We start from the raw sequence: 12,660 nt of genomic DNA, 5'->3' as shown, positions 1-12,660 counted from the left end.
GTCTCTGTCTCTGTCTCTCTCTCTCTGTGACTATCATAAATAAATAAAAATTAAAAAATAAAAGGAAAAAATATAAAAAATAAAATAAAAAAAATAAAGAGAAATCAAACTACATTAACCTCTTTCTGGTGGTGTCTAGAATGTAATAGGAATAAATACAGAGGTAGGAGTCATGTGTTGAGCTGTGGATTGAGATCCACTTTATTCAAAAAGTTGAAATAAAACTGCTCTAAATGATGCCAGGAAGAATCTCTATTTCATTGTCCCCATGAATGAGAGTTTAATTGGCCTTGGCCACTTTTTTTTTTTTTTTTTTTCAGGAAACTTACAAATGAAAAGGAAGACAAGCTTTTAAGAAAGTTTTGGTCATAAATATAAATAAGATTTTAATGCCAGAGAGTAATTAGTGCTTTGTTCCTCTTTTGAATAACAAGTGAGGGAGGTTTGTTGGCTCTCTCTCATTCAGTTCTATTGACCTGCCAAAATTTTACAGAACTTAGTAACATCCATTATTCCTTCTTACATATAGTTATCTCTGTCCCTTTTATGAAATCTTTCTTGTGTTATCTCATGTTTCTTCTTCTTTTTCTTTATTTGCATGTCACAAAAATGCTGAATTTGTCTAACTTTCAGGTAATTATTTTTATGAGCTCCTTGGAGGTTATCTTCAATGCTATCACAAAGCTGTACAGCAGTCAATGGATCTTGCAGCATATTTCATGATTCTTCATCCAAGATTGCTGTAGTGGGGCAGAGATCTGTCCATAGAAATACTTTAAAAGTTGGAAGTAAAGGATATTCTTATAATGTTGTAGTATTTTCTATTTATAAAAGCAGTATACACTTTATGAAATATTTAGAAAGTAGAAAAAAAAAAACATGAAGTATTAGCCCCACTGCCCCATAATGCTGACATTTTAATTTATATCTTTCTGTTATATAAAATACATATACAGATAAATGTAGACTTTTGCACTCTGATTTGCTTTCACTTATATCAGAAGGGGAACACTTTCCTTTGTCACCAAAGAAAGACATGATTTTACACAGCTTGGTTTGGTTCTACATATCCCCCATCCCACTCCAACCCCAATAATAATTAAGATCCTCTTCTAAATTCAGTGATTTTTAAAAGTTTAATGAGCTTTTTCTGAAATAACAAAAAATAAGATTCAAGTTAAAGAAAAACACCCTTCCTCACAGGAGATGATAGTTAAATGGTAAACAAGTCTACCTATCATTCTGTAAGAGCTGACTCACAAACTTGAACTAAAACTTTGAACTCTAGAACAGAGGGTAGGCAGTTGACCTGTCATTTTGTAAGTTTCGATTCACTAACGTGTAGTAGGAGTTTGAATTCTAGAACAAGGTGTAGGCAAACTATGACCCAAAGGCCAATTCCAATCCAATAGCTGCTTTTCTATCCCTTGTGAGCCAAGAATGCTTAATTTGGTTTAATTTTTGCATTTGAAGTAGTTGGAAAAAAATCTAAAGAAGAATGATATTTTCTGGCACATAAAAATTATAGGAAATTCATATTTCACTGTCCATAATAAAGTTTAATTTTTTAAAGATTTATTTATTTATTCATGAGAGACACACAGAGAGAGAAGATACATAGGCAGAAGGAAAAGCAGGCTCCCCACAGGGAGTTGGATGTGGGAATTGATCCTGGATCCTGGGATCACGACCTGAGCCCAAGACAGATGCTCAACTGCTGAGCCACCCAGGTGTCCCCATAATAAAGTTTTATTGAAACATGGACAATACTCATCTGTTTGCATATCTCAGTGGCGGTTCCACACAACAAAAGCCAACCGAGTAACTGCTACAGACATGATATAACCCCTAAAGCAAACCCCTATTTACCATCTGGTCTTCTAGAGAAAAAGTTTGCAGCTCTGGCCCTAGATGATTAGGTTTTGAGTAGGAGAGCATTAGAAAAGTCCAGGCTCATTCTCTTTTCTCCCTCAGTCCAGATCCCCTTCCCTGTTTCTTTTAGCAATATTATTTGTGCCCATCAGTATTCATTTGCTATCAGAGCTGCCTTTGAACTTCAGGAAAGCCGCCATCTTGTTTTTGTTCACTTCTCTAAAGCTTAGTGTCTGCAACATGAAACACTAGTAAGTTCTTTAAACTTCTTGTTATCTTGAGACAGGGCAAGACCTTTACCCAATTTATTTAGTTATGGAGGAGGAGGATGAAAGATTGGGTCCTAAGTGTTATTCAATGGCATGACATGGTTTTCCCTGGAAGGCAGCCAGAACTGATGCTTATGAGGTGTTTGTCTGATGAACTGTACCCCTGTGACACTAAGCAGAGCCAGGAGGAGGTGGCAGTCCATCTTTCTAACTCAGGTTTGATTTACAAATCAGAAGAATGTGCAAAGCCCATGGAAGCCAGACCCACCCTTAACATAGTCTAACAAGGAAATAATGACCTCTGCTTGTGAATAACCATTTGGACAGTGGAATGATTTGGATTATTGTTGAAGTGTAATATAGTATTTACATGAGAGCAAAATAGACCCTAGGCAACTGCTGACTGTGATGTTTGTTTTAGTAACTGGAAGTGTGGAAAATGATTATTAGCCAGTATCTATGAGTTACAGAGAACCTTTCTAATTAAAGGAAGCCGTGTATTGAATGTATGGAAACTTCTAACATAGCTCACATGAACAGAAAAAATAACAAAAAGTTGGGAGGTAGGAGGAAGGAAACACTGTGTCACAATGCCTCCAGAATTAAATTCCACAGCCAGGAAAATAAGATGTACTCAAGTACTTGACAATGAAATTCTTTTATAACAGGATTTCATTATTTGAGAAATGTAGATGTGCCACGAGCTACACTGCCCTCAACTTCAATCTTGTAGTGATTGGACTTGTACATGCTCTGTACAATTTCTTGAGGCTCTAAGAACTCATATTAGTTCTAGCCATGAAACAAATTCTATAAGAGTGCTTGACAGTGTTTACAAAAAGTAAAATTCTGGTTATCTGAGGTCAGTATGGAACATAACGGCTTTGCAAAGACATGATTGCCTTGTTTGTGTTACTGTATTAAGTGTAAGTAATGCTTTACTTTTTCCGATTAAAATAGTATTGTGTTTATGATACAAAATTTTGAAAATATCGAAATTTCAAGTTAAATAAAAATGACCTCCACCCAAAAGCATTAGTTAAGAATTGCTTCCTTTCTATCTTTGCTATGGTATTTTTTTACAGTCATTATTATACTCAGAGTTCAGTGGAGTCTCTTGCTTTTCACTTAACTATATAACATAATTTCCAGATAAGACATTCGTAATTAATCTGAAAAAGCCTTAGAGATGGACAGGCAACCTGTTAAAATGTTTGGATATTCAGAATGAAGCTAAAATCTAAACCGAAAAATGTGTTATCTCAAGTCACAAAATAAGCAAAATTTTTGTGACTTCCTTTTTTACCTCATGACTTCTTTTTTGGCCATGATCTTATGGACTGAGTAAAGACCAAAATTTTTTAAAAAGTGGAGTGAGGGCAGGAAAAAAAAAAAAGAAAAGAAAAAGACAGAAAGAAAAGTCAAGAAAAAATAAGAAGAGCCAGAAATTTTTTTTTGAGCCAGAAAATTTAAAAGAAAATACCACATTCCTGAAATACATCTGGTCCTGCTGAGAGTAATAGCATTTATGTAAATGTGTAGACAAGTCCCTAAGATGATTTTTTTAAAGCCTATACCTCTTTGATACTAACTCTACAAATCTCATAGTACATACATTTGAAATTCAGTAAAGAAATATAGATCCAGAACAGAATTCATTTTTTTTTAAGTTCTAGACTCTTTTATATTAATCTTGCATTTCACTTTTTCACTTCTTATTTTAATACAAATAAACTAGATGTGAAGACAGGGGCAACTTAAGAGTGGTGTGGCTAGTGTTGGGCTGAGTGGGAGATGTGTCCATGCAGTGAGTCACACAGCATGGCCTTGGACAGTCTCAGGAGAAGGAGACCTCTAGCCCAGCACAAAAGTAAGCTCTGATACCAAAAGTGGGCATTTGTTCCTGATGGTCGAACCTCTCCAATTTGTTACATTGCCCATAATAAGTTTTCCCTTGAGGTCTTCTTTTATGAGAAATCTACGTTCTAGGACTGTGACCGTCCATGATAGAAAGACCCCAAACGCTATGTACTGTCTTCATGGGAACCAGGCAAGAATGTAATCCGAGCTTTTTTTTTTTTTTTTTTTTTGGTGTATCTCTACACTGAGACACCATAACATTGAAGTGTAGATTTATAGCATGCTTTATGTATATTTTCTTAGTCCCAAGGCCCCCCTTTTCACAGATACATACACAACATGTCATGTAGAAAATATAAATTGTTGATCGTACAGGCACTTTCTTCCTTTTTAAACCTTTCCAAAGGTCTTTTTGTTAAATACACCCAGATGCCGTTTGACAGATGAGGGGCTAATTGCTCTGTGAATTACCTCTATCGATTCCTGTTTCATGTTGAGCCAAACAAACAAAAGATATTAATGCTTTGAAAAAAATGAATGATGACCTTTCTCTGCAAACACAGCTTGCGGTCTCTGATTATTGGTGATTCCAGAGAGCAGCGGTCAATCGCAATAGCTGTAACGCTATGATCACTATAATAAGCTTGCCTGACCTTCTCTGCCATGTTAAGTGGTTTAAATTTATTTGCCCAACAACAGAAGAGCTTTCATTTAAAGTCACAGAACATTCAATTTAATTTAAAGATGTAGTGTCTTCTTTCCTCCTCTTCCTTTCTTGGCCCTTTTCTTACTGCCTACACATGCCTCTTAAGTTTACGAATAGTTTTAGCACTATAAAATAGTCACCATACCTGCCAAGCACTTTCTTTCAGCTCTGTTTCAAATTCTTGATACCATTTTCTCTTTTGACTTGTTCTTTCTTGTTTCAAGACACTGGAAACATTTTTGTTTCTCTCTTTAGAAGCGTGGTCTCTAGTTCAAGTTTAGAATTCTAGAAAATATGAGCAGTATATAAGTCAAGAATGCAACCGGGTGTGGTACCAAGTAAGTAGCCTGAGAACTAATTTTGTCTTTAATTAATAAGACCTTGACCCAATTTTTTTCCAGCCCCTTCTAACTTGGTAAATGGGGAGCACTAGGCATAAATGACCTCAAAGTATCCTTCCAATCAGGATATACTAATTTTCTATATCTCTCTACTTCTACAACCCTTTCATACAAATGGCAGGGTCATAACTTGACAGTTAGGAAAACATGATTGTGGGATCTTTAAGGACTTCCTGACTTTTTTCTCAACAAGTCTTCATGCTAGAGAACATGAGTAAACCACAAATGGCTAAAGCTTTGAATGGTTAGGAAGTGGATGCAACCCCCCTTGGTTGAAGTGGAAATCTCTTGAAAAGGGTAGCTCTGACACTTCCACCAGTTTCCTGGTAAGAGACATGCCAAAAATACCAAGGATGTAGTTCCCTTTAGAATAGTTTGGTCCCTGTGCTATAAGATTAAAGCAGGAAGTGAAGAGAAAAACACCACAAGTAATCAAAAGGCTTCCTGTGTTAGTCTGACATTCTCAAGAAGTTAGGTCTGAATTTAGATAGAGCTGAGCAATGTTAAGGGACTCTCTTTAAACATTATCTCTAGGTTCCACTCAAGACAGTGACCAATAATACTGCCAAGCCATTCTTGAAGCATAGCTGACTTCCCTATGCTAGAACCATGTGGAATTTAAGAAAATGTGAGGCACATTTCCTGCCTATGGTTAATTTCTTGCTTTGCTCTCAAGGCACCCGGCTCTTTTATCTTCAATGGGACATTCGCAAATGCTGTTTGGCTTTCTGTGCCTAGAAAGCCTTTCTGTACTTCTCCCTTTCAAAATCCAACATTAGTTAGTCTTCTTAATCCCTCCATACTCTTTACAATTTTTCTAGGCTCTATCCTTTCTCTTCCAGAATGCTTTTGGTATGGCACTCTATTAAGGATTCACCACAGCACATCATGCATGCTTTTATGTCAGCACTTTGCATGTCTATTTCATTTACTGCTCCATTTATCTCTCTCCACTGGAAGTTTGTACTGTGTATCTCAGGCTGTGGCCACAGAATATGAGGCCTGTTAGGTATCCAACTGATGTTTGAGGATGAATTAGTGAATGAACAATTGAATTGTATTGTATCAGATAACTACTGCTGTACAACAAACTACTCTAAAATGCTGTGGCTTTGGGGGTCCTGGGTGGCTCAGGCAGTTGCGTTGTACTTTTGGTTTTGGCTCAGGTCATGAATTCATGGTCTTGAGATTGAGCCCCGCATGAGTAACCCTAAGTCAAAGGACAAGCAAATAGACTCTTTGGCTTTAGTCATATGACAAACTCACATATCCAAGGGCAAGGAAATGAGAGATAAAAAACCAGTCACAGTAATGAAATGAAATCTACCAAGAAGGAAATACTTATAACTATATTAAAGGAAGAATACAATATCGGTTACTAACTTTTAGAGCCATTTGACTAAACACCAATATTATCTTTTTTATCCTCATAGTACCACTACTATGTAATTGTACCCAACAATTTAATGGCTTATGTGGTCCATAAATAGTTACTAAATTAAGTTGGATCACAAATAGGACATTTTAAAAATCAGAATTGAAAGAATCCTGACGTCTTTTTTTTTCTTTTTTTTTTTTTTTAAGAAAATATTCATGGTGGACAGACATTAGCACAAAATGAAAAGCTTTAAACTCAAAGTGGTCATCCTTTATGAATGAAGACACTTTTACTCGTGTTTGCGTGTTTCACTATAGCTGATTTGAAATTTGTCAAAGCCCTAAATGTAGTTCACATAATGAACCTTGCTTCCCCTTGAATCTTTGTCATTTCACTTGCAAGCGAGCTTAGAGAAATGTCATGTACAAATGGCCAGGGCTTCTTTTTTTTACAGAAAGTCTGCTCAATCATTGAGTTGGTGTTAAGACTCCAAGGTTTAGGGGCTGATTTACCAGGAAGAGCATAGTTAACTTAAAAGCAGAATAAGCTCTCGCAGTAATCAAGCCCTGTGAATTCCTGGCCCTCTCCCTCAGAGCCCCAGTGGGGCCCACTCAACTGTGGCCAACCCCACACCATGCACACTGGATTGGTGGTCCTCTTATCACAGAAATTCCACCAGTGCAGCCAAAAAATACAGAAGGAAGCACACAAGAAAAATGTGAATAATATATGCAGGCCTGCAAATTGAGTTTTATGAAAAGAAAAAAACAAAAGGAGAGAGATTTTTCTTAGCTCTTTTTCATAGTTCATAGAACAAGAAATAATGGGACAAATTAGTTATCAAAAGGGGGTGGTTTTCCTATTTTTTTTAATGTCAAATTAGGCAATACAAGGGTAGCTTTAAAATATCGCTCCTAATTTTGGGTTATAATCAGATAATTTAGATGTGACTATTTGATAAATAGAAACTTCCATTTTCCCACCATTTTCCTTCTGTTTCACCTACTAAAGGGTTTGCTTCAATTAGAAAGATGCAAATCTCAGCATTCCCAAAACATTTTACTTGCCTGATTTGGTTTTTAATAAAGTAGAGTAGCAGAACCCAGGCCTATAGCTCAGAAACTTTAAGCACCTTGAGGAAAACAAGATCCTGTTTGTTGTGGTTGTTGTTTTAATCCGACAGCGTTTCAGACTCCAGTCCTTCCTAGTTTCAGAAAATGGAAGTATGAGAACATGCTTTCTTCTCTTGCCCAGCCTCCTCCCCGATTAGTCTGTGTTTTTGGTATGTCAGTAAATCTGACTTACATGGGCCAGCATCAGTGTTTTAATTTCTTTACATTACTGTTTATAGTTCCTCTCCATTTTCTGCAGAGAGAACTTTAAAGTAATCAGCCGAAAGAGTGTGTAAACGTTGAATGCGTGTCCTGATACTATTTGAGCAATACCACAGGGACTGAGTTCTCACGGCCATCAGTAAAATTCCTTCTTATGTGAGTCTGGATCTACGACTTACAGAAATGCCTAATAAATGTCACGCAGTGGTCAACTCCGTATCTGTCACCTACAAAACGTTAGCAAAGAAATTAGTTGGTTGCTAGGAATTGATATGCTCCAAAGTCCTCATTCATTCTTTCCTGCTCTATCATTTACTCAAAAAGGGGGTAAGAGCCTTGACAGGGTGGGGGGAGAGGAGACAGAATTGCCAGGGATGGGAAACCAAGCTGCTTTGCAAATATTCACAGCTCCCCATAGCCATGCTCCCTTTCCAGTGGACTTTAAAAAGGCAAATTCATAAGGGATTTTGCCATAAAAGGGAATCAACTCTTAAATCCGGCTTCCCGAAGACCTTAGACACTGAGTTACCACAGCACTCCCTAAGGTCCTGAACACAGAATTCTGCTCCCCTCCCACATCCCTCTCCCTGAGCAAAGAGTTTTCCCACTAGATAAAATAATTAAAAACATTCTCAGAATAGAAACCCTATGTGGTTGGCTTCACCAGAAGCCTATTTTCAGGAATAATCAATTGATCGCGTGTTTCCACTTTGACATCTTAACAGCAACGAAAGTGTCCTATTTGGGACTTCACTGCTTATGAGAATAAAGAAACAAAGTGTTCACAAGAGTAGTTGTGTATTTGTTCTGCCCACCTCTGGTCTGCTACCTAACTTCGGGGAGAATCCTGAAAAGATGCAAGACAACAGCCCCTGTGAAGTCATTGGTTATCTCTGAACTGGAACTTCACTTTTTAAAGCCTGCCTAGGTAAATTACCTTACCAGTGCAGGGTATTTTCCTTTTAGGAGATTCCTTGGGAAGGGCCTCCAGGGAACTAACTAACTTTTTAATGGTTCACTCAGATTAAGAGGAAGGAAATGTGAACTCCTCTGGGGAAAGACACTGCTCTAGGCTGTCTGCATCCTGTCATTCTTCCCAAGTCTGTGAATCATATTTTTAAGACTCCTTTTCAAGGACATTTGTCTTCCTTGAAGAGAAGGCCAAAGCAGAAAAGACGAGGTTTAAAATAGGTCTCAATCAAGCTTTAGCCATAAAAACAATTACGGATTCTCTCCCTGTGGACCTGGAGAAGGTCGCTCTGGGTCCTTTGCCCGCATGCCTCCCCTCACCTTGCCCGATACTTGACTGGATTATTATTTTTTTCTTTGCTTTCAGAATTAAGATGACTTCTAATATCACCTAAGTGTCTTTGAGCTACAGTTCTGGACCATGTTTCCCATTACAACCAGCCTCGGACTCTGCTTTCACTTACACAGTAAGAATTTGAAGAACAGAGCCTACCATAACAAGATTTTTCCAAATCTTTTTAGATTTGGATCTTGCTTTAAAACTGTGTGTTTATTTAATAAAATGTCTTGTTTATAGGAAATTATGGACTATGTTTGCACCTTTTCCACAAGGCATGAATGCTTCTGAAAATAGTTATGGGAGTGACAGTTTGAAGCATTAGATCATTCAAAGTTTCCATACAAGAATGACATAACAGGGTAGCATCTGGGTAGCTCAGTGGTTGAGCGTCTGCCTTTGGCTCAGGATGTGATCCCAGGATCCTGGGATCCAGTCCCACATCAGGCTCCCTATGGGGAGCCTACTTCTCCCTCTGCCTATGTCTCTGCCTCTCTCTCTGTGTCTCTCATGAATAAATAAATATAATCTTAAGAAAAAAAGAACGAAGTAACAAGAGTGTCCTTCTAAAAGGTTTATTTTCTTGAATATTTATTACTCAATGAATAAAGGGGATTTTATGGAGCATCTACTAAATGGTGATACATATTTTCTTAAGCTACAATCAAGAGTGGAAAAGCCCTGCAAAAAGATGCAGAAGGACAAATGTATAATGACAACAAATACTCATCTGAACTCGAATGTAAACTATGCACTTTGAGTAGGGGTAATAATGACTTGTCAACTTATGTTCATCACTTGTGACAACTTGTACCATTCTGGTAAACATTCAGGTAATGAGGGAGGCCAGGCATATGTGGGGGTCTAGGGTCCTGATGGAAAATCTCTGTACCTTCCACTCAATCTTGCTGTGAACCCCCCAAAAAAACAGCTCTAAAATATAAGATCTTTAAAAAATGTGCAAAAGTTAATTTAGAATGTATTTAAATTAACACGAGGCTCAGAGTTGGGGTGTATAGATCCACAATCCCTCATTTGCAAATCTGAGTCTTAATCTAAGATATCAACATGTGTTTATATTTTTTTTTGGCAGAGGGATCACTATATCAGCCAATATAAATTGACTTTAAATCATATGTAGCAAAATATGACCCACACTGATATGGGGTATTCATAGTCTTTATCCCACTGAGTGTGGGTGGTCATGTGTGTTGTTGCAGTCATGTTAATGATGCCACCCCAAACATCACTGGTGATATGGATAATATATGGATATATGTGCCATGTAACTTTCCCAAACCCAAACCGTTCTAAATTATAAAATACATTTACCTCAAGAATCTTAGACAAGAGATTTTGGACCAAATACACTGAACTACAGAAAGCAGGAAAGAAAGAACAGAATAGAATAGGAAACCACTGAGTTCTATTTTATCGCTTTTCTGATTTCTTAGGTGTCTTTTTAGATCCTCATTATTATAATGGTCGCTCTTTACTGAAATTTACTATCAGCAGTAAAGTGTTAAAACCTACTAAAATAATTGTGATTTCTGCTCAGATATATCTTAAAGATTTTTGTATGAATACTTACAGTGCACATTCTGTATCTGTAAGTCTATTCCAAAAGAGTACCCAGAAACATGGCTTTCTTTCCTCTAAACCATCAATGAACTATGATTGGATGACTCATTGCTTTAGGATAATGAGACAATGCGTGTGTTTGAACGCCAGTGTACTTTTAATTTCAGCAAACTTAGGTCCAAGAAAATAGTCTAACTAATCACATTTTTTGGGTTTATTTTTTTAAACATTATAGTTATGTTCCTAGGCATTTACCTTAGTGTGTTTTTAAAAAGTAATTGATTGATTTTAAAAAGTTTTTTTTTAATTAATTAATTTTAACTCAACATGTTAAAATTCCATTAAAATGAATAGTAAGGCACTTGCTGCTGTTGTAAGTTTCAAACCGTGGGCCAGCTGGTAGGTCCAAGTAACTTAGTTACACCTTTAAATCTAAAATGATATTCTAGATACATATTCACTGAAACATAAAGTGTGACTATATTCATTTCATTTTCAGAAATATTTTTTCTTTCCTCTTGCTTTCTTAATCCCAGTCATTAACTTACATAGTTCCTGTACTCTATCTGCCAAATTACTGCATTCTACATGCTTGTATATACTTTATGCAACTTGACTAATGCATGAAGGGTGAGGCAGACATCGTAATCATCCTCCAATGATTATTCAGGGCAAGGGCAAGGCAAAGGGTATTTTGCATTTAAAAGCATACTGGAAAAATACATATATTTTTTAAAGATTTTATTTATTTATTGGAGAGAGAGAGAGAGAGAGAGAGCATGAGCGCACAAGCAGGCGAAGGGGCAAAGGGAGACAAGGAAGCTGGTTCTCCCGCTGAGTGGGGAGCCTGACACCTGGCCTGATCCCAGGGCCCTGGAATCATGATCTGAGCCTAAGGCAGATGCTTAACTGACTGACCACCCAGGTGTCCCTGGAAAAAAGCACATAATTTTTAAGGATACTAGAATTTTTAGCAGATAATCTAGATTTTAAAAGATATTTTGCTTGCTTAATCATACTAATTATTGTGGTTAATCATACTAATTATTGTGGTTAATAGTTTCTTTTTTTTTAAGTGTAAGGATCACAGCAATATGAGCAAAATGAAAAACACAGTGGTAGATTTTACTTCTGTGGAGTAATATTTGTTTGAGATGGCAAAATTGAGTGCTTGCCCTATTCTTCAATGATAAATCCTGTGTGTCCTGATTTTCAACATAGACCCCAAGTATATGGGTGAAGATCTTAAAGAAACAGAACTTGGGCAAGTTTCCAACCATCCTAAACCTCAGTTTCCTTTTCTGTAAGGTGGCAGCAACAACAGTTACCTAAATTAGTCAGTTTCTAGAGAATTTCATCTATGTTAGCCTCACAGCACAACAGAAATTCCAAGGTTAGCAGAGGCTAAAAATTTCGACAATCTGCTAATTTCAACTAATGCTGTCATGTTAATTTTCTTTACAAATATCATTACTTGGTCATCAATCCTTTCAGAGGTTCTAAATCAGATACCAGTGAGGCAGTTTTGACTAAAGTATTGGAGGCTTTGCCGTGTTTTCAGGGCAAGAAAACTGCTTTTTTTTTTCCTTTTTTTTTTTTTTTTTTTTTTAATGCATGAGAGACACAGAGAGAGAGGCAGAGACTCTCAGAGGCAGAGGGAGAAGCAGACTCCATGCAGGGAGCCTGATGTGGGACTCAATCCCGGGACCCCACGATCACACCCTGAACCAAAGGCAGACACTCAACTGCTAAGCACCCAAAAACTGCTTTCATCATAAAATGTTCAATTATTGAATTCTCTGTGAAAAAGTAAGAAATGTGAGGCTAAGAATTGAAAGCATAAATGAGGAGTTTATTGACGAGAAGGAAGAAGGAAAGGAAAAAAGTAAGGAGGGAAGAGAGGAAGTTGAAGGAAAGATTCTGGTCTGCAGGATGGTCATTAAAACCTTCCCC

At 37.1% G+C, this 12,660-nt stretch overlaps 1 long non-coding RNA gene across 2 annotated transcripts in view; it reads left to right on the top strand.

Moving 5' to 3' along the window:
- LOC102155852 overlaps nt 1–9,522 on the top strand; it is a 123,677-nt gene extending 114,155 nt beyond the window's left edge. For both annotated transcript variants that reach the window (XR_005357010.1, XR_005357011.1), the window contains one exon: nt 9,157–9,522. This is a non-coding gene — a long non-coding RNA (uncharacterized LOC102155852). The remainder of the gene's footprint in view (nt 1–9,156) is intronic.
- Nucleotides 9,523–12,660: the final 3,138 nt, after the last annotated feature.

The sequence above is a fragment of the Canis lupus genome, chromosome 3 (genome assembly GCF_011100685.1).
Source record: "Canis lupus familiaris isolate Mischka breed German Shepherd chromosome 3, alternate assembly UU_Cfam_GSD_1.0, whole genome shotgun sequence".
NCBI classification, from domain to species: domain Eukaryota; kingdom Metazoa; phylum Chordata; class Mammalia; order Carnivora; family Canidae; genus Canis; species Canis lupus.
The sequence above is the reverse complement of the archived record's forward strand: the minus strand, read 5'-3'. Positions and strand labels throughout refer to the sequence as shown.